This window comes from Phalacrocorax aristotelis, chromosome 1 (genome assembly GCF_949628215.1).
Source record: "Phalacrocorax aristotelis chromosome 1, bGulAri2.1, whole genome shotgun sequence".
Taxonomy (NCBI): Eukaryota; Metazoa; Chordata; class Aves; order Suliformes; family Phalacrocoracidae; genus Phalacrocorax; species Phalacrocorax aristotelis.
The window spans coordinates 123,869,981-123,895,657 of NC_134276.1; the positions used below are offsets into that span (position 1 = coordinate 123,869,981).

Consider the following 25,677-nt stretch of genomic DNA (forward strand, 5'->3'; position numbering starts at 1 on the left):
GTGGTATGCCACAATTGATATTGCTAATGCATTCTTCTCCATCCCTCTGGCAGCAGAGTGCAGGCCACAGTTTGCTTTCACATGGAGGGGCGTCCAGTACACCTGGAATCGACTGCCCCAGGGGTGGAAACACAGTCCTACCATTTGCCATGGACTGATCCATAATGCTTTGGAACAAGGTGGAGCTCCAGAACACCTACAATACATTGATGACATCATCATGTGGGGCAACACAGCAGAAGAAGTTTTTGAGAAAGGGAAGAAAATAGTCCAAATCCTTCTGAAAACTGGTTTTGCCATAAAACAAAGTAAGGTGAAGGGACCCACAAAAGAGATCCAGTTCTTAGGAATCAAATGGCAAGATGGATGTCGTCAGATTCCAATGGATGTGATCAACAAAATAGCAGCCATGTCTCCACCAACTAGCAAAAAGGAAACAAGCTTTCTTGGGCGTTGTGGGTTTTTGAAGAATGCATATTCCAGATTACAGTCTGATCGTGAGCCCTCTCTATCAAGTGACCCAGAAGAAGAATGATTTCAAATGAGGCCCTGAGCAACAACAAGCCTTTGAACAAATTAAACAGGAGATAGTTCATGCAGTAGCCCTTGGGCCAGTCCAGGCAGGACAAGATGTAAAGAATGTGCTCTACACCGCAGACGGGAGAATGGCCCTACCTGGAGCCTCTTGTAGAAAGCACCAGGGGGCACCCGAGGTTGACCCCTAGGGTTTTGGAGTTGTGAACACAGAGGGTCCGAAGCCCGCTATACTCCAACTGAAAAAGAGATATTGGCAGCATATGAAGGGGTCCGAACTGCTTCAGAAGTGGTTGGTACTGAGGCACAGTTGCTCCTGGCACCCCGACTGCCAGTGCTGAGATGGATGTTCAAAGGAAATGTCCCCTCTACACACCATGCAACTGATGCTACATGGAGTAAATGGGTTGCACTGATCACCCAGCGGGCTCAAGTAGGGAAACCCAGTCGCCCAGGAATCTTGGAAGTCATTATGGACAGGCCAGAAGGCAAAGACTTTGGAATATCACCAGAGGAGGAGGTGACACATGCTGAAGAAGCCCCACTGTATAACAAACTGCCAGAAGATGAGAAGCAATATGCCCTGTTCACTGATGGGTCCTGTCGCCTTGTGGGAAAGCACCGGAGATGGAAGGCTGCTGTATGGAGTCCTACACGACAAGTCGCAGAACTGCTGAAGGAGAAGGTGAATCGAGCCAGTTTGCAGAGGTAAAGGCCATCCAGCTGGCCTTAGACATTGCTGAAGGGGAAAAGTGGCAATTTTTTTTTCTTCAAATTTTCACGTCAATATATTACTCAACTTCTTTATTAGGTCAAAGAGATAGGAAGTGGCTAAGACAAGACATAAGTAATTTTTTTTAATTCTTATGATTTTTTAATTTTTAAGTGAAAGCAGTTTATTATTACCACTTACAAAACTGATGATCCTGAAACCCATGGAGTTTCCATAGGTCACATCAGGTAAAAGAAGGACAGAACCAGGGCGTAACCTAAATTCCCTTAACTAAGATCAATACCTTATCTCCTGCAAAACACTGTCTTGACACTTAAAGGGTTCATCTTTTTCTTTCCTGAAATATTTCAAAATTTGCAGCCCCCCAAAGATCCATATACTTTTTGCAACTGACTAGGATTTCCTATTTTGAAGAAGTTTAAGTGTAGAAGTATTCCATTTGTGGACATTTTGCCAGGAAATTAAAAATTATTCTGACACTTTCACAAACTGAATTTGATCATTTCATGTTCAGCTCTAAAGATAACCAGCCAAAACACAGTCAGTTTCTGTGTAATCAATTCAAAAACAATTGAAGCACAACTAAAATGATCAATGTAAAGAATATGCTTTAATACAATTACTAAAGAATGCAATTATAGATCACTAAACCTTTTAAAGGAAGTTCAATCTAAGTTAGGCAACTCCATAGCTGTAAGCATATCTCCATATTAATCTTATTTACAGCCTGGTAGACCTCAAACAGGAATCAAATTGCAGCAGTTTTAAGTGCAGCTGAACAAAAGGACACCTGTGCACAGCTTTGGATGAGATTGTGTGGGAAGGAAAGCTTCTATATTTGTGCATGAGGTTCTCTGGGCACAGGACTTCGCATTTCCCTTTGTTGAACTTCATGACATTCTTCTCTGCCCAGTACTCCAGGCTGTCCAGGTCCCTTTGAACGGCAATACAACCCTCTGACATATCGGCCACTCCTTTCAGTTTTGTATCATCTGCAAGTTTGCAGATGACATAAGTCCCTAAGTCCTTTGTTCCATCATCCAGATCATAAATGAAGAGGATAAACATCATTGGACCTAGTATCAACAATTGGGGTACTTTACTGGTGATTATCCTCTAGCTACACTTTGTGCCACTGATCACAACCATCTGAGCCTAGTAGTCCAGCTGGTTTTCAGTTCACCTCACTGTCCAGTTATATGGTCTGTACCATAATCAGTTTTTTGTGAGGATGCTGTCCAAGACCGTCAAATGTCTCGCTAAAGCCAGGTTAAACAACATCCACTGCTCTTCCCTCCTTCACCAGGCCACTCATCTCTTCACAGAAGGCTATCAGGCTGGTGAAGCACGACTTCCCCTTCATAAATCCATGCCAATTCCTCCTGATCACCCTTTTGTCCTTCATGTGTCTGGAAATGGGTTCCAGGATTAGTTGTTCCATTACCTTCCCAAGGATGGAGGTGAAGCTGACCAGTCTGTAGTTCCCTAGATCCTCCTTGCCCTTCTTGAAGGGTGTGATATTTTCTGTCTTCCAATCATCAGTCATCTCCCGATCACTGTGACTTTGTAAAGGTAACAGAGTGGGTGTACTATCACATCACTCAGCTCCCTCAGCATGCATGGGGGCACCCCATCCCATGGACCTGCATGTGACCAGTTTAAGCATTCCCTCACCTGATCCACTACTACTGATGGTAATTCTTCCTTGCTACAGACTTTTCTTCTGGCCTCAGGGAGCTAGAATTCCTAAAAAGGTAAATCTTACTATTAAAGACCAAGCTGAAGGTATTGAGTACGTGTGGCCTTTTCGGTGTCCTTTATCACCAGAGCCCCTGCCCATTCAAGCAGCAGGTCCGTGTTATCCCTTGGCTTCCTCTTGCTGCTGATATACTGGTAGAAGCCCCTTATATCACCCTCACATCCCTCACCAGACTCAACTCCAGGTGTTCTTTGGCTTTCCTAGCCCTGTCCCTGCAAGCTCAGTTACTTTACCTGCTGGCTGGGCCACCTAAACCTGCTTCCACCTCTTATATCCTCCCTTTTTGTGCCCGAGTTTTGACAGGAGTTCCTTGCTGACCCATGCAGACCTCCTGCTGCCCCTCCTTGATTTGATGCTCATTGGGGTAGACAGCTCTTGAGCTTGTTGAGTCCATTTTCTCCACCTGGATAGAGGTAAAAAAAAAACAAACCAACACCACCAAAACCCACAAACAAACCCCAAAACCTAAAGGCATTAGAAATGCCATCCTGAGAACAAGACTGACTAGGAGCAGGCCAAAGGCTGAGTAGCAGCAGAGAGCACGCAAGCTACAAGCTATAAGGACTCTGCACTATGGTCCCTCTATGGCTGGCATAGATTGCCAAACACAGTGCAATTTCAGGAAACTCTGAAGCTGCTCTAATATTATACCTAAGAGCTGTCAGTTGTCCCAGAATACAAAGGTGAATTGCAGCTATAATTCTTTCTTGTTACCTTACATTCTGATTCAAAGAGAGCAACTGAGAATTGCGGCCTCAGGAGCCAAAGGTCACACTCCCTTTTCTGACCCAAGGCAAGGAAAGGCTCTCCTCATACATGTAAGTTATTCAACAGCTCTCTCCATAAATTACTGAGTCAGCCTGTACTGCCTGATCCTTGAGAGAAACCCTTGCTATTTCTTACTTCGGTATCTCTGACCTGCCATACCTTACTCTCTTGCTGCAGCTTATTTCATTGAAGTTAGAAATGTCCGACTTCACTTCATTATCTCTCCAAGCTTGATTTGCACACTTCTAAAATCAGGAAATACCAAAAGATGTTATCAAAAGGTAAAACAAAGATCAACGTTAATAAAGTTGTGACAACCCAATTTAATGCTGTGTCACACGCTAAGCAACTTCATTACAGGCTGTTTAGCACTAGAAAGGTTCTGACTGGCAAAAGTTTAAAAACAGGAGCTTGCTTTGTTTGCCTGTGAAAAAGCAGTTATTGAACTCACCAAGTCTCATGCTCCAGGACACCACCTGCTCAATTATCAGCTGTCTGCAGCTGTACTCCAGGTCACACTTGCTGCCGGAGAGAAGAGAGAAGCTGGCCATACCAGAAGCAATACCACCAACAGAGGTCCTGACACCCAGTGGGCCTCTGGTAGAACACGGGACCCCTGGCACACTGCCCACCTCATGCCTGGGGAGGCACATCCTGCTCTGGGCTTATCACACCCACCAAAAAGAGTTTAGTTCTTCCTCTATCAATTGACCCAAAACATGGATTTTCACATATCAGCATCCAGATAATCCAAGAAGTCCAATGTCTGTGGTTCTTGGCCCAAGCAGTTGGCTAACATTCAGAGTTCTACATCCATTAGAACACAGTTCAGTCACTGAAAACAAATTAACATCTGCAAATCTGTTTACTAACTATAAACGTGTTCAAAACATCCATTCATCTTTCAAATACAGCAGGAGCAGAGACTTAGCAGTTTCCTACCTCAGAAACCTCAAGTGTCTCTCATATAAGCTCTATTTGGAGGAGCTACTTCAGCTCCTGTCAAAGCAAAAATCTTTTGCTTGCTCTTTCTACATGTGCAGCCTGCAAACAAAAAAACCATGCCTTGTTATTGCAACCAAGGATACGTCTCAGTGTCTAAAGCTTGGAGGTACCTGCTATAGGTACCTACACCACCTTTAGCTGGCATGTCTTTATCCACAGCTGTTTTCATTACTGCTAAAACAGCTTTTTCACTTCCCTGGAGTCATTAAAAGGTTATTTTTCAGGCTCTTTAGAGAAATCTGCCACCTCCAGCTGCCAGCTATTAGTACCTTCCAGCTTAAATAGAGGCTGTTTGTATTGCTTAAGTAATGCGGTCAATTAAGCAAATGTATGTATACAGATATATATAATTTATATCTGTATTTGTCAACAAGGAAGCAAAGGCCTTGCTTTTTAGGCCAGTAGACACAGCAAGTGGAATTTTTCTTTACACTGTGCAAATACTTTGAAAAAAATTCAGAAGGCAGCTTTGAACGAGTGTAACCTCCTCAAACAAACCTGCAATAAATCCAACCTATAGAAGAGGACTGCGCTGAAACTGAATGAAAATTAAGTCTCCTAAGAGCTGAAAGGGTACATGAGACTTGAGTTTTGCAAGAACAAGATTGACCAAGTGTTTAAATTACAAGTAATAAAATCACTACACTGCTGAGCAACCGCATTGTTTTCTAGCCCCCGACACCCTGCTCTAAGCTTCGTTCGGGGTCTGCACCCCAGTCAGCTTACTTAGAGTTTACTACTGATGTAAGTAACCGCATACCCCTGCAGATCTCAAGTTCAACAGACCAAGGGCCACGGAGGGGAGGTGTCACTGTCACAAGAATCCCTCTACACGGGGCTGAGCTCTAGAGAAACTCCCTGTCATCAAGAGAGCCAAAGCCCTGACCAGGCGTTCACCTCACTATGGCGAAGGTATCAACGCACCAAGGACTCTCACTTCCCTCACATCCTCCTTTGATAATTTGATCCTAGGAGGCATAATGCACTCTGAAGTTAATAATCCAAAATTATACTGTAGGCTCTGTCCCTCCACCCATGGCCTGCTTTTCACAGTAAGGACAGCTACAGTCTCACTTCTAAGTGAAATTACCGTGGCCTGCTTGCCTGACTCTCCTCATACACTCAACTTAAGGGCAGAAATTGTATGCAGTATTATTTAGATACTGGTAGCTACAGAGGGTGGAGTCCAGCATCCAAATTCACAGGAATAGCTCACACATATAATGCAAGGCATTCAGCAAGGAAAAAATAATACATTTTTGCAAAACAAACCAATTAAGCAACAGGAAGGGGAAAAAAAACAGATAATGGGAAGAACACACACAATCTTCACAAATCAGTTTCCTGTTTTATTTTGATTGCATGTTGGTTTTGCTTTCTGTTTCTTAAATGAGTGTTTTTAGTAGCTGAATGAATGCAACGGATGTTTCCCAAGTTTTTTCTTAAGGATTGACAGGGTGCCAGTGGTGCACAAGTATGGCCCATACACGAAGGATGCTTCTTTAGGAGTGAGTAGCAAGGCAGGGGAGGGGGGGAGAAAAGAGAGAAAGATATCCCAGTCTCCTTTGGACATTAAGAGTCATTTCAGTTCACCTTGTACAGATTTAAATCCTAAGCGAATGCTAGCAGTTTTTCTTCTCTCTACTTCTTTCTCAGATCCAAAGTTTTCTAAAAGTACCATAGAATACAAGTCTTTGATAAGTCACCAGTTTTTTGAGAACCTTATTTTTAATTGACTTTCAATGTCTTTTTTTTTTTTTTTTTTTAGAAAGAGCAGTTTAAAAAAAACCCTCAGTTTTCAGAAAGTGCCATGCCTCTCCTCCAAAAAGCCTTAAACTATACAGAATTGGGCACGTAAGAATTGCATGTCCTCAAAATTGTAGTATCTTAACCAACAATTCTCAAAGAGGGTAAAGAAAAAAAACAGATCCAAAATTAGTGGCTTCTCTCAGAAAACTACATCAACAAGCATTTTACTGCCAGCCAAAAGAACACTCCATCCATGAAAGCTACAAATGAATTTTACCTACAGCCACAACTCGGCAGTTATTCCCAGGTTTTATTAAATGGCATTCTCCATCCCGCTGGAACCAATGCATAGGATATATCACTAAAAGACCAGTATGGTCTTTCTTGCCAGCATATTTATACTAATAAAAGCCTTGAAACTAGTGGATGTACCAATTTTCTGGAGCATTCTCCAGTGATGGATAAGGCTGTAACATTCACTATGCCTCAGGTCTTGCACGTCATTTCCGCCACCCAACACCAACACTTCACAGGAAATCCAAATAACAGCAGGAACCTGCAGGTGTTGGAAGGGTACAGGCACGCATAATGTGACCCCAAACATGATGGCCCTTCTACATCTAAGAAGTAGAACACTCCTACAGGTGTACTTCCACTGCAGAATCAGAAGTCAAGCCAGAGAGCCTCATGAGAAAGTGATGGCACAGCTTTGGAGTCTGTGAAGGATCTACTGGCCCATGTAAAAAATGCAGTACAGTGAAAGAAAAGGACAAAGTAGGGAAAGTTCAGAGCAACTGCCCCTGAGTACTTTTGGTGGTGAAGAGGGTCGACACACCCAAGAACTTGCCCATTTCCTTAGGAATTTCTCAAATATATGAAATAATGCTTTCAAATTATGTCTCTGTAGGAGCCACTGGTTCAGCTGGGCCTGAAGAATAACAAATACTTAACTGTAAGGAAAGGGGCAAGCATGTTAATATTAAGTCAGTGGATTTAAGTCAGCAAATTTCTCTCAACAACAGGTGCATTGGTTGTGAGACAACATGTAAGCAGGCATGCCTACAGCTTTGCTGTCAAAATGCTGTTTGGAAAGAAAAGAGCAAGCTACCTGGAAAGGGGCCAAGATGACCAAGCTGAGGCTAGCTGCCTGAACGGCAGAGAGCATTTATAGGAAAAAAACAGAAAGATGAGGTTCAGGGTGATACTTCCTGTGCAGAAGCAACTTTGTTTCAGTCAGTGAATTTCTCAGCACCGACAACACAAATTTGGAGTATTCAAAACAGCAAATACAAGGAATCACGCTATCTCGGGAGCAGACAAGCAAGTATCTGAACTGCATCCTCTGCTCAAGAGGGAAAAAAAAGCCCCAAAACCAAGCTGCAGTAACCCTGGCAGAGGACGTGACCTGTGCACAGACTCCCAAGCCAGTGAAATGTTTGACAGAAGAATACACGTTGGCAGCATTGCTTAATCCGTGTTTCAAGGGCAGAGCTGAAATCACAGTTGCACATAGTGCAAAAACAGATCACTGAAGGATATTCTTACATACTTTCTGCTGAAGGAGACCAGCCAATTATCTTCTCTTTCCAAGAGCAGGTCTCTACATTTACCCATGTTCCCTGGGAAACATGAAAGAGTAGAAAGTGGTTAAATAAACAGCTCTGCACCTTTTATTGTCTTAACAGAATACCAATAAGGGCAATCTGGAAAAAGCTTTTTTTCCTTTGGAGTCCTTTTTGCATCAAACCAGCTTAGTAAAGAAATATAACCTTAACCTGCCTCTGCCTCACGGGAGCATATTTGCACAATTATCGGTACTGATCAGTCCAAAGGAAGATAGTCCTTTTCTTGGAAAAGCATGACCTAGTTCTTAATGTCCTATTTCTATACCTAAAGTCTCTGAGTGCTCAGTTCAGCTGTTAGGAAGTAGCAGCAACTATTGCACAGGCAAAACCAAAGTATCTTGATTCCCTGCAGTTCAGGAAAATACTTCTGCGAAGCCAAGAAGAAGCAACTCCAGGAGATGCATTTCAGAAAAACAGAAGGGTAGGGAAACATTGCCAGAAAATGAAGTTCAGAGCCTCAGTAACCAGATATTAACGGCCTGATTTTCATAGCTGTTGAGCCTTCTATTCACTCTAAAAGAGATGCTGAGCTCTAACCCCGTGGGGGGGGGGTGGGGGTGGATATCAAGTGCAAAACACATGAAAATTCCAGTCAGTCCTGCAAGCACCAGCCCTGGTGTCTGGTGAGCAGTGGCTGCATGCCCTGCTGTTGCAGCATGGAAGAGTGATACCACCCAAGCATTTAGAGCAGGGATAATGCCTGCTTTACTCTCTGCAACAACCTTGCAGTATTTAACACAAGGTGACTTGAGCTTTTCCCCCCACTTGGAAAAGGGTGGTCAGATGCGAATCACTAACACTGATGATCTCACAGTTCACCCAGAAAAGCTTGAAGTGAGGGCAGGTATATGTTTTTGTCATACAACTGTGGATACTGAGTGTAAAGCCAAAATGATTACCAGCTTCCAAATGAAGAACTCTGGAGCAGGTGGGGATACAGCATCAAGAGAAAGTCAGAAGTAGGAGTACCAAGCCCAGGGTGTTTCCTGAAGTAACACGAAGTTAAGCTACAAAGCTCCTTGCCACAGGACATTGTGGCTACATTTTTGTACGTCAGAATGAGACTGGACACAGTTATGGAAGGAAAGTCTGCTGAGGGCTATTAAGACAAATCACCACTTTTGGTTCAGGATGCCCCCGTGTCACAAATTGCTCTGTCTGGGAGAGCGTTCTGGGAAAATACTGCTAAATGCCAGACCTGCTCCCATACCCTCTGCTAGACATTACTGGCCATTATCACAGATGGGATACTAAGCTAAATGGACTTTGTCTGATCTGGCAAGATCATTCTTGTGAGAGTGCATGCTGTTCGGGGGCACGGGTCTGGACTCTCTACAGAATATGGTTACAGTACAGTGAAACAGGCACACAGTCATAACCCCCAGCTCTGTCTGACAGAGCATCCAGCATTGATGAAGATTTGTTACTAAAAGAACAAACAACATTATGAAAGAGATTCATATTCAACTAATAACACGGGCAGCTGAATTATCAATTTTAAAGCATCTCATCCATTTTGAATGTTAGTGCTCCTCTTAGCAGTATGAGGAGACAGGGATGAAGAAAGGTGGTAGAAAGGACAAATAGGGAGGGAATGCCTTGCCTGTTAACCTCTTCATATCCCCCAACTAGCCAGTAAGTGGGAAAAGCAGCGTATCCGAATTACAGAAGGAAGTGCCACAGAGATGTACTAAAGGTTAGGTCAAAAAAGTCAACATCAACAGAAAAAGAAATGTGGAATAAGAAAAATCCAATAGCTTTTAGATCTTGTATCAAAACTCAAGAAAATCTTTTGGGAGTATCATTAAAAATATCTGCTTACATTTTAAAACATCCAAATCATTAACATGTTTTGGAAACACACCACCTACTGTATATTGGACAAGTATCTAATCATTCCAAGAGTGACAAGTCCAAAATCATAAAGAACATTGTTGCTGTTGTTATTATGATATATTCTTGTTCCTGCTCAGATTTTTCTCTTTCATCATATAGTGACGATACAGAGGAGACAAGCTACTATTATAAATCACACAACTACAAAATATATTTCCCCTCCACCCAGGTCTTTTAACCTTTCCATTCTAGGTCAAATGCAAACAAAAAATTAATTTGTTAATCTCCTATTGTTAGCTCTTAATACAATGAGCTTAGGAGCAAACATGGTACAGTTTTCAAATGTGAATATGCAAAGCCAGGCACTAAAACCCACACATACCACTTGAATGAGTTGCAGCATGTGATCCGAAGACAAGTGAAGTCCCTCTTTTCTTTACTCAGTTGTCCTCAGAAAGCAGCCTCTGCCCTTAATCAGAGGATAAGTCTGAATTGTTGATCTCAATATTTGCTGTCAACTCATTAACACACCTCACCTGTTTTTCTTGTTTGTTGTGTTTTGTTTTTTTCCCTAGTGAACTGGGATTTTATTCTTTAATAACAAAGATCATCATGATCACTTGCTACAAATTCTCTCTTTCAAGTGCAGGCAACTGGCAGGCAACAAATGTAGCTCAGCTACTTAAGAGAGCATAAATCAGTTTTGTTGGATAGTATGAAGCCAGAGGAAATGTGGTTTTAATGCATTTATTATATGATTATTTGATGCTGCTGCCTGCAATAGAAGAATGGACTTAATTATCCAGGTCTCTTCCAGTCCTATGTTCCTATGCCCTGAAGTTAGCATGTGGACGACCAGATTCACTGTGAAACCACAGAAATGCAGAAGGCTTATCCTAGACCATTTATCAGGTTGATTCTTACATTAGCTTCAGCATTCTTCATCCCTGCTTCCTTTACAAACATTAATAATCTACTTTCATAGGGTAGCTACACTTATGATATTTGCCTTACCTTTGCAAACATGAGTAGCTCGTGCAAAGCCTGAATGGTGCATACGGTGCTATTCCCAGAATTTTCAGAATAATTTATCTGAGAAAAAATAAGGATCAAGTGGTTAAAGTTTAACTTGCCACCCTTCAGCATATGCAAATGCTACACTTTAAGGAAAACAAGTTCTCACAAGCTCATGTACCTGATGCTGCTACCATTATAGCAAAGTAGTTAAAAACCAATTAATTTTTGAAACTGATCTAGATATACATACATATATATTTATGCATACATAGGACATTCAAAATATTTGCAGAAAATGAAGAGTTTTCCTTAAACCAGTTTATCACTACATAAAGGAGGTAAAAATAAATCTATTATATAAAAGAAAAATAAGGATAGCACAGATCTATTGCTTAAGTCACTGAAAAACAAAAATCAATTAGCAGATAACAGGACAGGCTTTGACCACAGAAAGCAGTTGTCTCTGCTGCTTCCTCTCCTCCAAAGCAAAATACAGCCCAAATACAGAAGGTGGGGTATCTACTCAGTCTGATACAGGGTTTTGTGAGGAGAGCACATGGATCAAAGGCCCATCCAGCCCAGTGTCTTCTGCACACCTATGGAAACAGCAGAGCCTTGCAAACTGAACTAGCAAATAGAGATGCATCTGCAGTACTGCCCTTCCCCTCTGTCCAGCAACCTCTAGCCCAGGGATCTCCTGAGCTGCCCAAAGCTTTTGCTTTTGAAATCCCTGAACAGACATTCCTTCCTGAACTGAACCAATCACTTTTGTGTCCATGTAAATTGTGGCACCTCCTCGAGCACTTAAGTGTTTTGTGAGGATGTGCCTCATACTTGGTTTGGTCTGTCACCAGAACTTTTCATTTGTTGTCCTGATTGGGAGGCACTGAGCAATCTCTTCTCATTCACCGTATCTATGCCTGTCATTATAAACTTCTTTTATACCCTCCTCAGTCACCTCAGAGCTCTGGTTTGCCTGTAACAACCAGTCACCACCTTTTCTCTGCAGGGCAGCAATGGCCCAAGGGCCTGTGCTTGCCAGGAGCACTGCTTGAGCAGCAGGAGCAAAGGCCGGGCTCGCAACAGCAGGAAAGGACACCATCCACTGAGGGGTCCTAGCTTTGAGCTAGCACAGGCACACACAAAATTCATGCACAGTACTGCACCCTCACTGGCATTTGTGTTAAAGATTAAGGCCTTTTAACTCAGCCAGACCTGCAGTGACCTTGGCTACAGCAAAATGAAGTAAGGTTAAGTTTATATGTTATTTTTTTGAACAAATAATTTTGATTAGAGTATGGCTGATCCTTTGCTCTCAGTTGTTCTGCACAGGTATTACGACTCCCTCTTTTCAGGGGGCTATAGTACCTACTATAGGGAGTCAGAAAAATGGGCAAAATAAAGTGTATTTCTGTAACTTTTCTTTTTCCCTGTAGTAAAACTTTATGCATCCCTTAGTGAAATGCAGGGTCACTGTAAGCAGTGACTTCTCTGAAAGTGACTGACAGTAGACAACAGTTCCCAGGACACCAGCACTCTTCAGCCCCTCTCCTACTGGACAAAGAACAAAAAGGGAGGAGGTAAAAAAGCTCTAATAGGTATTACTCAGAAGCACACGCTTTATTTCAATGCTTTGGACATCCATTGACATCTCTCCTAGAGATTAATCAGTCTTCCCTTGGCTGCTTCTAGCAGAAATTGAAGAGGAGCTGGTTTTCTTATCTCCCTATGTTTATGTACCTATTGCCTACACAAAAAGGCAGCAGAAGCCTCTGAAGCTGTGTCAGCCTCAGAACTCATTTTCATTACGGAGGAGGACTAGGTGACAAAAGCAAAGAAAACTAAAGAGAACTCCATGCTACTATCCAGTTTTAGCAGAAAGTATCCTTCACTGTAATCTGATGCAGCATGAAGAGATAGTAAACATTTAGCTGTGGTAATAGTGTTTTTTCCACTTTGCTCTGCCCCTTTTCCCATCATTACCTTAGTTTCCGCCCCCCCTTCACCTTCTCAAATAACTGGAGTCACTTTGGATTTATCTTAAAAGGCCTTGGAGCTGTGAGCAAACACAATGGGTGAATCATCTTTGATTATCCAAATGAGGCAGCTAAATAGAACTAGCTGGGACTAGAACTAACCAGAGAGGAAGACTACATTTAACTGATGCCACTGCATCACAATTTCCCTTCTGAAGGCATTCACCACTCTTTCCCCTTACTTAACAGAAGGCATGTCATCTGGAATGCTGCTGAATTGTGTCTCGCTGAAAATAAAGAGAAAAAGCTAACATTTTGTGTTTGTGCAAGCACTTCTACCACCATTTGGACCACTGCCAGCCTATCAGTGCAGGTTTGCAGAGGGTTACGATGCTCTGTCTGGGCATTTGATGAAATGCGCAGAACCTCAGAACACAAGCTTTTAGGTGTGAATAGCATGTACTGAATTGTAATGCAGAGTTGCACTGACATTTGGAGCAGAAAAACAATTTCTCAGAGTTTGTTTCTCCCTTCATTCCTTTCTGATGTCCCATTAATATTCTGTTCCTTGAAAAATTACGTACGTAAGATGAGTGTTATATTCACTTTCTGTAACAGTTACTCTCTTGCTTTGGGGGGAAAAAAAATCCAGTCTGGAAGAAAGTTCTCTCATTTCTCTTAATTTTGTGTTAGAATATTTAGGCAACATTATCATTTGAACTACACCTACAGTGTATGAGGAATTTCTAAAAACCTCACAGATGTAAATGTTTTTCCCCCCATTCAGAGGTTATAAATAGAAAATAATTCTCTCTTCTGCTATTTCTAGCATAAAGGTTTTCAGAACTGATGTCAGATGGAAAGAACTTCAAACCAGCCATGGACAAAACATACTGCAGCTAGCAACTGCCTTGGGAGACTGATAATACAAGACAGGCCACTTAGGAGTTCCTCAGGTTCGAACCTGCCCTAGGTATGGGATACACTTCAAAGAAACAGATCAGTTGCAACATATTTCAACGCGGAAGAAAAGAAGATAGGAAAGAAAACAGTTGATCTACACAGAAATAACAGCTACAAAGCCTGCATAGTTGGACAGAATCAATGTCAGTGTTTAAATGTTTAGCACAAAGAACTCAAAGTTAACATTTTGACATTCAAATAGGTTTTCATCCTTGCAAACCAAAGTATCTTCCACACCAAAGGATTATACATGTACACCTGAAGAAAGCCTAGGTTTAAGAAGTGACTTGGTAGGGCCAGGCAACAAGAGGGCAAAGTGTTCACGTAAGAATTCATAAAGAGATACAAGATCTTTGGAGCCCAGGCTGATTTAGATTCAGAGGCAAGAAAGAGAAAATTGAGATTATCACAGTACAAAATAAAAGTAAATATACACACACATATAGCTGCCTTTCTGAAGGGGTGATGAATCAAAGATAGTCCCAGAACAGGTACTGGACTCTTAACATGCAACTTGATCAGTATATCGTAGTGGTAGAACATGTGTTGGAAGAAGCACCATACATGTAGTACAGCAACCGTAAACTGAGAAGACAATCTTGGGCTGAAGATTCACATGTCTGAGAGAAGGAAAATTGGCACAGTGTACCATAGATATTCCAGACCCAGGTATTAAGAGGAGAAACATGGGTACTGTAAACCACTACTGCTCACCCACATAGTTCAACCCCTAACTGGAATTAGAGGCTTCTCTAATTCACATGTACTTCTAATTAAAGTCATAGTAAAAGTTTTGTAAATCAAAGAGTGCCTGTACAGCACCACAGTGTAGACCATCATTTTCCTGAGAACCTGGAAGTAAACCATTTTGTCCTTTGAAGTTTCAGGAGTCTGCTTCTGCTTGCAATAGGAGCCCAGAAGAAATGTACCATTACTGAAAATTAAGCCTCCTAGTGATTAAAATTGAATAACTAGAGATGAAGACAGTTTTAACGTCACATCTAATTATGTACAATAATTAAAAAGGAAAATAGCAGTCATTCTCTCCCAGTATGACAGATACACTGAATTTTTTTTAGTGGGATGTTAAGTCTATTTTTCAGCAATACTGTAGCTCATGGCCATCACTGCCTACTTAAGCTACCAAATGAAGTGTGACACCACTGACCTAGATCTCAGTGTCACAAAAGGATTTAAAAATTAGAACTAGAGTCTAGCAGAGCTGACTAATATGCTGGAGAGATCAATTCTGATCAGAGCACGATTTCAGCTATCAAATATGTACACCTAACTACACTCAGGTAGGGTTCAGCGAATCAAGGAACATGTCAGTAAATGTATCAGTGGCAGTACACATGCTGGAAGAGGCCCTATACACAATAAAGAAACTGTAAACAGAGAGGACAAGTACTATTTTAGGGTTGAAGATTCCTGTGGTTTAGACTGAAGAAGAACATTAGAACGAGCTACAGGAGATAAAGCACTTCAAAACCATAAAACCAAAAGAAAATAACTGTTTAAGACAGTTCAGTCATAGAATCATTAAGGTTGGAAAAGGCCTCTAAAATCATCAAGTCCAACCATCAACCCAACACCCCCATGTCTCCTAAACCATGCCCTGAAGCGCAGCGTCAACACGTCTTTTGAATACCTCCAGGGATGGTGACTCCACCACCTCTCTGGGCAGCCTGCTCCAATGCCTGACCACTCTTTCAGTAAAGAAATCTCTCCTAATATCCAATCTAAACCTCTCCTGATGCATCTTGCGGCCATTTCCTCTCTTCTGCCATGTAACTTGTGATAGGACAAGACCAACACCCACCTCGCTACAACTTCCTTTCAGGTAGCTGTAGAGAGCGATAAGGTCTCCCCTCAGCCTCCTCTTCTCCAGACAAAACAACCCCAGTTCCCTCAGCCGCTTCTCATAAGACTTGTGCTCAAGACCCTTCACCAGCTTCATTGCCCTTCTCTGGACACGCTTCAGCACTTCAGTGTCCTTCTTGTACTGAGGGGCCCAAAACTGAACACAGGACTCGAGGTGTAGCCTCACCGGTGCCAAGTATAGGGGCACAATCACTTCCCTACTCCTGCTGGCCACACCATTCCTTGATACAAGCCAGGATGCTGTTGGCCTTCTTGGCCACCTGGGCACACTGCTGGCTCACGTTCAGCCGGCTGTCAACCAACAGCCCCAGGGCCTTCTCAACTGGGCGGCTTTCCAACCACTCTTCCCTAAGCCTGTAGCGTTGCATGGGGTAGTTGTGACCAAAGTGGAGGACCTGGCCTTGGGCTTCTTAAACCCCATACAATTGGCCTCGGCCCATTGATCCAGCTTGTCCAGGTCCCTCTATAGAGACCTCCTACCCTCGAGCAGGTCGACACTCCTGCCCAATTTTATGTCATCTGCAAACTTACTGTGGGCACACTCAATCCCCTCATCCAAATCATTGATAAAGATATCAAACAAGACTGGCCCCAAAACTGAGCCCTGGGGAACCCCGCTTGTGACCAGCTGCCAACTGGATTTAGCTCCGTTCACCACAACTCTCTGGGCCCAGCCATCCACCAGGTTTTCACCCAGCGAAGAGTACCCCTGTCCAAGCCATGAGCCACCAGCATCTCAAGAGGATGCTGTGGGAGACAGTGTCAAAGACTTCGCTGAAGCTGAGGTAGGCAAAATCCACAGCCTTTCCTTCATCCACTAGGTGGGTCACCCTGTCATAGAAGGAGATCAGGTTGGTCAGGCAGGACCTACCTTTCATGAAGCCATGCTGGCTGGGCCTGACCCCCTTGTTGTCCTGCACTTGCCTGGTGAGGTCTCTCAAGATGTATTGCTCCATAACCTTCCCCAGTACTGAGGTCAGGCTGACAGGCCTGTAGATCCCTGGATCCTCCTTGTAGATGGGCATCGCATCAGCAAGCCTCCAGTCATCTGGGACCTCCCCTGATAACCAGGACTGCTGATAAATGATGGAGAGTGGCTTGGCGAGCTCATCTGCCAGCTCCCTTAGTACTCTTACATGGATTCCATCCAGCCCCATAGACTTGTGAGTGTCCAGGTGGAGCAGCAGGTCATAAACTGCTTCCTCCTGGATTATGTGGAGTTCATTCTGCTCGCCATCCCTGTCTTCCAGCTTGTGGGGCTGAATGCCCTGGGGATAACTGGTCTGGTGGTTAAAGACTGAGGCAAAGAAGGCATTTAGTACCTCAGCCCTCTCCTTATCCTTCATAGCAACGTTCCCCTTACATCCAATAGAGGATGGAAATTCTCCTTGGCTGTCTTTTTGTTGTTACTGTATTTGTAAAAACATTTTTTGTTATCCCTTACAACAGTGGCCAGACTGAGTTCTAGCTGGGCTTTTGCCTTTCTAATTTTCTCTCTGCATGACCTAATGAGATCTCTGTACTCTTGAGTTGCCTGCCCCTTCTTCCAAAATTGGTAAACTCTCCTTTATTTTCCTGAGTGCCAGCAAAAGCTCCCTGTTCAGCCAGGCCAGACATCTTCCCCACACTTTGTCTTACAGCACATGGGTCAACTTGCTTCTGCACCTTTAAGACCTCCTTCTTGAAGAATGCCCAGCCTTCCTGGACTCCTTTGCCCTTCAGGACTTCCTCCCAAGGGACTCTCTCAACCAGTGCCCTGAACAGGCCAAAGCCTGCCCTCTGGAAGTCCATGGTAGGGGTTTAGTTAACCCCCCTCCTCACTTCAACAAGAATCAAGAACAGAGAAATTCCCTACTGTTGAAAGGAGGAGTGCATTTCCACTGACTGAAATATATTTGTTTTGATTTGTCAAGATTTTCCTCTTGGCATTTTTGGCTTTGAGGGGAATTTAGAGCGTGAAGCCTTGGACAGGACTGTCTCTCCAGAAGAGTCAGAAGCAAACTCAACTAGGTAAAGAGACTGGCAATCTCACTTGCAGAAACTTCATGACACTAGAAGTTTCTGGGAGTCTGAGCAGGTATGTCTTAAAAGAATTTTACACCTTCCCTCTTCCCCCCAAGCTTTCCTGGGTTTATGCATTTCTAATCTTCTGGTAGTTTTACGGTTCTTTTGGTACAGTTTAAGTGCAGGGGGCCATTACACAATATCGCAAGGGAGAACTAAAAGACCCTGAGGCTTCTGGCTAATCTCCCTGGCCAGGCATAACTTCTCTGAACAATACATTTAAGACACCACCATCACCCCCAATCAGTAGCTGCAAAGAAATAAAATATTTTCCTATCACGCTGTCCACTTCGATGAGTGCTGTGGTACAGCCAGAGTTTTGTATGCAGTGAGTGGAAGAACCATAAGAACAGCTGGTTCTATTCTGGGCTCCTGCCACCCTCTATTGACCTTCCCTCCCTTACTAGTCATTATAATCACAACATTTATCTCAAATTTCTTACCAACCGGCAGGCAATAGCCCAAATCAACAATCAGTTTTGCCTTTGGTTGTGGAGGAAGGAATAAAAGTATAACTGTAGTCAAGAAACAAAACTGGCCTAGAAGAGAGGCATCTTCTCATTCTACAATGCTCATCCTTGTACTTTTGTAAGTCTTACTGAACTTCTGACAAAACCGAAGCCCCATTTCTTCTTACAGAGCCAGAACAAAGCTGGTGAAAAGCAGAAGCATACACACATGAAAGGAGAATATCCAATTTCCTCATTAAAACCCATATTAGACAGAAATTACCACTTTTAAAAGTTCTATCACCGTAGGAAATTCTCAGCATGCTTTCTATCTAGAAGAAATGAATTCATGCTTTAAACAGATTCTAATGGCAAATACTTTTAGCTCATCAGTAGACCAGCTATTTTGCTGGTGTTCATCCACCACTAGTAAGTATGCAGATAAGCCCAACAGGTTACTACTGTACAGCTGGGATACAGTAAGGTAACCACTTCTTTCTGCATAGAGGTAGATTTTGTAGCACTTCTCTGTGGATTTTCAGGAATGCTGCCTAATTAGAAGAAGCATTTTCCCTTTTGGTGCAGATGGGGGAAGACAGACACTAAGAATTGAAGGCCTAGGCGTGGAGTCCAAAGCAGAATTGAGAATCTGTATGTATACATTTCTCCTTTAATTCTTAGTCAGACGCTGGGCCCAAGCTGCCTTGGTTTCGCTGAAATGAAATATTTTGTGGCAAAATACAGAATTATATTTGTTTTGCTTTTATTCAGTTTTTCAATTTGTATGTATACAAGTAAAACCAGAAAAGTCATGCTTAAGCAGGATGCAGGAAGATTTTCTCCTTAAAACACAGTTTTAATAGTTCAAGAGCAAAAAGATCACCATCAAAAAGATGTTCTTACTGAAAGCAATAATAGCATATATTAACAAGCTAGTGAAACTTTGTTGGACATGTGACAATTATCTGTGCCTTTCCTCTATGCATCAAATAAATTGCTCCTTGAACCCTATTTTCTTCAACTCACCTATCCAACCTGTCCCATTCCCTGACCATTGGGTGAATTCTCCAGGAAGCTAAGACAAAGAAATGAAAAACCCACTCTAGCTGAAAAGAAAGTGGCTTTCAAGCACAACTAGGAAGACATGACACTGACACCTGTCTTTGTAACCTTGGATTGACCAGATATTTGAATCCTCTCTAGCTGAAGAAGAAAGTCAAAGAATAAAGTCTTTGTATGCCTAGTTTTGGACCCTCGGTGAAACCTCTGCTGCACTTTGCGGACAGAACCACTTCTCAGCAATATGGTCCGAGGGGCAGAAACTATAGCCAAAGGCCATTTTGGCAAGTGTTGTTTCAAGGGTACAACGTCAGATGCTCATTTCTTAGAGCTAACGCACCTTGACAGTTGTCCCACACCTTGACAGCATAAGTTGCAACCCTCTAGCTCAGTGCCAGAGCTGCTTTCTGTGAAGTCTGCCATGAGGGTTTGTCAAGCTTGCAGAGTGGCATACAGACGTGTCGTCCTGCTTTGTCCACTTGTTCTGTGCTTTCAAGATTGCTTTAGCAGACAGTGCATATAAGGAGGGAGTATAAGCTGCTGGTTACCACGGGGAGCTGATGTCAGGACGATGGGACTTTATCTTCAGCTTTGTCTTCCCCTCTCTGGTTTAGGTCTAGAACAAGGCAGAGCTTCTCTTTCTGGAAGCATTAGGAAGCCAAGTCAGTGTGCTTCCGTCTGTATCCCCATATAGCATTTTAACCATTTTATAGAAAAGCAAACTATTTGCTTCCAAAAGGTGTGATGGGTACTAGCCAGCTGTGACTCAGATAAGCCACAGAGACAGAATTTAATGACTGTACTATCTGCTCAAGATCATGAGAAGGCACCATCAGCCTTGGTCCTACCAAATGCTAGGGACCTCTCATTTGCTGTCCCCCTCTGGGGCAGCACTTTTTTTCCCACACAGGTCTGAGGGTACCAAACTCCAGACTACCCCCATTGCTCTTCACTGCTCCTTACATTATTGGTTAATGACAAAAATGACATAGCATAATATATTCAATATTATTTGTCTTTAAAACTGTATTCTTCTCTGCCTCCAAAAATAAGAAAATTCACACCCAGACCTTGACACACTTCCTTTTAGGCTTTGAGAGAATACCATCAAAGGTTACATTACCTCTAGTTTACTTTCCCTGTGAAAGAGTGACTAGATAGCAATTAAACTGAACATTTGTTGTACCTCACCACAAAGAAGGCTTACACAGAACTGGTGTACAGCTATAGCTACTCCTCCTAATCTAGTAAGAGAAGTTTATTTATTCTTTGTAAAAAAAGCACACATACACACCAGAAGCCAAATATTTTCACACTTGTACCATATAGAACCAGGTGGAAGACATGTTTAAATGAGAATTTGGTGACTTCTACACAGCCCTGTTGTACTATGGGCCTTGCTGGTGAATTCTACAATGTAAAAAGGATCATTTGGCTATTTAAACTTAGTAACCCTACAGGCAGGCATTAGTTCAAAACTGTGGGAGAAATTGCCACACACGTTGTTTACAAAGTTAATTAATCCTTTTATACAGTATCTCAAGAGCAAAGATTTGATTCCTGTTTAAGCCAGGCCGTCACACTTTCTTTGGGTTTAAGACATTACTCAGGTTTGCTCATACTTTGTTTTAGTGATTGCTTTCTAAGAACATACAAATTTGAAGAAAATATTTCTTCAGCTTCAGCAATTAAGTATAGTTACCCCGTTCTGATGTGAGCTGCAAGACAAAAATTCAGGGTCCTTGTTATTTCAGTTGCAAAGAAAAAAAACCTGGAAGCCAGTATCCCTCTCATGCAGTCCCCTTTCCTGAATAACCCCCGTTTCTGAGACACTAGAGGACATGAACAGGGGGCTGGTTGTTGGGCTGTTGCTCCCAGCTCCTTTTAGCCAGATCCTGGACTCGGCAGCGCTGGCCTGCCCATGCCCATTCAGCCACATTCTTGGCTGGCGGCTCCTTCCTGGGTCTGTTTCTATGGCATTTCTTCATCTCCCTCCCACCCGCATCTCTGCTCACAACAACATTAAATGAAAACCTTTGTTTGGGGTTGTGACAGACTTGGGCTTTTTGGTGGAGCTCCCACTTTTTCTGGTGCACGGAAGGTAAACGCTACACAAAATTTTAAGCATGGTTAAACGTCACCTATGATAATAGCATTAATGCTTCTACTTAATCACACACAAATTAATGTAAAGAAAACCCCTTCCACCATATCCTGCCTTAAATTTCAATAATGTTGTTTCTGGATTGTATCTGTATATTACTCTGATACCAGATGAATCCCTGCCACTCAGGGATTTGCACCATAATTAAGAACCCTAATGGAAAACTCAATGAATAAACCACCCTGATCACAAGACACTTAGATGTTCTAGACATCAACAATATAAGAAATTATAAAATTAACCTGTGATGTGTCCAGAAAAGAAAATGCTTTAGAACATTACTGAATGAATACACATTTACCAAATTTAATAAAGTGTAAACCCACTTTCTGGCTAGCTTCAACTATTTGAATTTAAGAGGCCTCCTAGTAATATTTCATGCATTAAAGAAAAATGGAAGTCCTCAGTGAAGAATGAAACAAATTGGCTTATCTGGTCTGTGTAACTCTGAAATGGAATAGTTAATATGTGAAATGGTAACAGATTATGTTTGTTTAGTGCAATTAGAAGGTTCCTCCTCAGCTGCCATGTTCAGCATTGTCACAGGCAATAAGGTTCATCCTCTTCATCGTTGTCCACTGTGGGCAGGAACTGTGTTTCACACCACACTTTAAGCACACAGCAATAAACACGCCTTCCAGGCTCAGTGCTGTGCAATCCAATTACAGGTTAAATTAAATACTAAACAGTAACCCCAGAATATGTCCCAGCATCTGCCACTGCAGACCATTCAGAATGGAAATTCCTTTGCTGTCCTCACGAGAGCATTATTCCACTGTATGGGTTTGTTTATTTAATCTCTTTTTATTCTCCAACTAGTTTCGAGGTTGAAGAACAGGCTCTGGAATGACTCCCCTAGGGACAATGGCTGACCCTCACAGTCTGACAACCATCTGCTGAAATTAAATTTAGGGAAAATATGCCCATACAATCCTGGCCACCAGAAAAAAAAACCACATTGAATATAAGCAATTCAAACCAAACTGAAAAAGTGGCCAAGGAGCCATTGCATCACCTTGGTTTATAACAAGGAATTTGCTATACAACAGCATAGTTGCAATTAAATTCTGATTCCTAATGTGGGAAACACAAAACAAAGCAATATTATTCCCAGATATTTTTTTTCTGAAACAAAAAACCATGCTGTTTCTCCTTTCATTTCATTTAAAAAGGATGTCATTATATGCAGTCAAGTCCTGACCACTCTAACTGGACCCAAAGGAATTGAGGATGCTCGTTGAGTGAAATAGCAAGACAGAAGGTCAAACCAGCACCACATTACTCTCCCTTGACATCCGATGGAGTCATGACAGCAGTTTGGATGCTAGATAACATGAATATTCATCTGTACGATTTCAAAATTACATTGTGACTTTGGAATGACACTTCTCATGTGGCCTTGTTGTACCTTGGCGACATCGTAGGGAAGACGCAGTGTCCGAACAATGACTTAGAAATGAGCATCACCTGCTTTTCTTCCTTCTCCTTTTTGATTATTACCACTTATTTTGACTTAAACACTGCAGCTGGAAGAAGCCCTAAGCAGCAGGCCTAGAGAATGAAGAGCATATTGGCAAGTTTGTGGAAGAAATCAATAGAATGCTGTTAACTCCAGACATTTTTTCCAAAGAAGCTGTGGCCTTACTGTATGCAACTGCAATAATGAAACCACTGGTTTCTACAAGGAAAGCACTTGCACCAAGTTGCTCTCCTCTGGAGAAATCCCATTTCAATTCAGAGGTAGACAGGAGAAAACAATATATGTCTTGAGCTCCTAAGAGAAGTTTTAGAGGCAAAACACCCTCATACAGGCCAGCTAAGCCAGCAGGGATCCATCTCAGCCACTCTTGCAGACCTACTACTCTATCAGAACATCTCAATTTGGCCTGGAAATTTTTCTTACATAAATTCATAAATAAAAATTAACTTGGCAGATATTACTAAGTGTCTGGCAAGCCTGGATGTGGATATCTGAATTTCAATACTGTACAGGGACTGCTTTCAAAAGGAGTTCAGAACATTCTTTGCAAAATCAGGCTGTCAAGAGAGATCTTGGACCAGCTTGTCCTCCTGCTCCAAAGAAGTAAAAAAAAAAAAAGAGAAGTAAACCCTACTCACCTCAGCATCACTGCCTCCATCCGCTGACAGAGAGCTATCAAAGAATAACGCTAATGTAACAAGCTAAAGACCCAATATGAAATTTTAGGTAACTATGATTATGAAGGGAAAGCTTCCTGCAAAGTTTCTGCAGGTTTAACCCTAATTAACAGAAGCACAAGATGAGAAGATGCTCTGAGGCAAGAGATATTGAATATTTGGTGATGTCCCGTGGAAAGATTAAAAGTTTTGCCCAGTGCACTTTCTACCTATGTATTCTTCTATTGCATTTTCAATTATTTCCCTTGCCAATCCCTTCCCCTTGCTCCTCATCCTCTGGTGCTCCCTTTTGACTTCTGCCACCTCACAGTTGCTTGCTTCCCCCCAGCTCATCTCTGCACCCCTGGACAGGCCCTGAATCCCACCTTCAGCCACTTGCCCAGGCGGCGCCCTCTGCCACGCCCCTTCCCGGGTTCCCCACCGGCCCCTCAGGCCTCCAGCACCACCAGCCTCCCACCGCCCGGGCTCTCCCCCAGCCACGCACCGCGCCGGACCCTCTTCTTCGCCTCAGGGGAACCGAAGGCGGAAAACAAACCTTCCCCGCTGCTCCCCCGCCACCCCAGAGCGAGGGCCCCGGCGGCTCCGCTCACCCCCCAAGCCCGAGGCCGGTTTCTGCGCCCTCCACAGTCGGGGCGGGCAAAAGTACTGGCCCGTACGGGGATCGAACCCGCGACCTTGGCGTTATTAGCACCACGCTCTAACCAACTGAGCTAACCGGCCCGCCGCGAAGGCCGCTTCCGGGAAGTGGGCCACCACCCTCGGCGGAAGCACGCCGCGCCGCTCCCGCGCCGCAGGGGGGCTGCTCGCTGCCGCCCCGCTGACACCGCACGAGCTTCCCGCGGGGCCAGTGCGCCCGCTCGGGGTTTGGGGGTCTGCTACGGCTGCGCTCCCTAAAAAGTGCGGCAGAGCCCTGCGTGACGGGACGTTTCTGCTGCCTGGGACGAGCAGAGCCTCCAGGCTGGGACGGGAGCACAAAACCTTTGGCCGGTGAGGACAGAGAGGAAACAGAGCAGGCTGCAGAGTAAGGTCGTGCAGGCTCCATCCTTGGAGGTTTTCCAGACACCTGGGCCGAGCCCTGAGCAGCCTCTAGGCCTGCCCTTGCAGCAGACACTGCTCTGTGCAGGAGGTTTGGGTGAGACACCTCCCAGGGTCCTCTCCTGCCTGAGTTATCCCATGGCCTGGACAAAATTCAGCACAGCCTGCAGCAGGAGTGGGACCAAAAGCAGACCTCTTGGTCTCCTCTGATGAACCAGGGACCAGGCAGGGTCAGGCAGCATCTACTGAAATTCACCCAGCAGCTGAGTTGAATTGGGCCTGGAAGCAAATACCTCCCTGGAAATACACAGCAACCCAGGGAAGAGTTCTTCACCATCCATTTTTATCCCTATTTTGTCTTACATAATCAAAGCTTCATTTTCTTGTCTTCGACTGAAAAAAAAAAATAAATTCAAGCTTTTCAGGTGCTTGGTCTTCCTGGCAGATCTCATTATAGAGGAAAAGACCAAGGAATATCTATATCACAGCTTTCGATGAGGAAGACTGACTCAGGATCACTGGGATGACAGGACCCTATGTTTTATAGTCCATAGTCAAGCTTGTGGTCAAGTGCCGGCCTCACCCCCCCCCCCCCCTTCCTTTGCCTTGCTCACGCTCACACAATCAGTTCCACTATGTTGCTGTCAGCCCATCTGCTACCAGCCCTTTCCTCACCAAATTCCCCAAACCTCATTTTGTGCAGCTTTGTCAAAATCCTTCATCCCTAGGAGCCAACTGATCTAGTCATTTACATCCCATTCACCTTCAGCTATCCCAACCCTCACATCTCCACTTCCCAAGTCCTGCCACCCCTCTCAGCACCATTAGTCCATGCTCACTCGATCACCCCTCCATCTGCAGAGAAGATCCATCGCTCCTTCATCTCTGCACCCTTCTCCC

The 25,677-nt window shown here is 43.4% G+C and overlaps 1 long non-coding RNA gene and 1 other non-coding gene across 2 annotated transcripts; both read right to left on the minus strand.

The window, feature by feature from the left end:
* Nucleotides 1-1,177: 1,177 nt before the first annotated feature.
* LOC142052158 (uncharacterized) lies at nucleotides 1,178-24,116 on the minus strand. The gene is made up of 3 exons (XR_012658743.1): nucleotides 23,704-24,116; nucleotides 4,246-4,316; nucleotides 1,178-3,429 (listed from the first exon to the last, which is right to left on the minus strand). It is a non-coding gene; the product is annotated as an uncharacterized LOC142052158 (long non-coding RNA).
* Nucleotides 24,117-24,388: 272 nt separating this feature from the next.
* On the minus strand, nucleotides 24,389-24,462 carry TRNAI-AAU (transfer RNA isoleucine (anticodon AAU)). The gene has a single exon. It is a non-coding gene; the product is annotated as a tRNA-Ile (tRNA).
* Nucleotides 24,463-25,677: the final 1,215 nt, after the last annotated feature.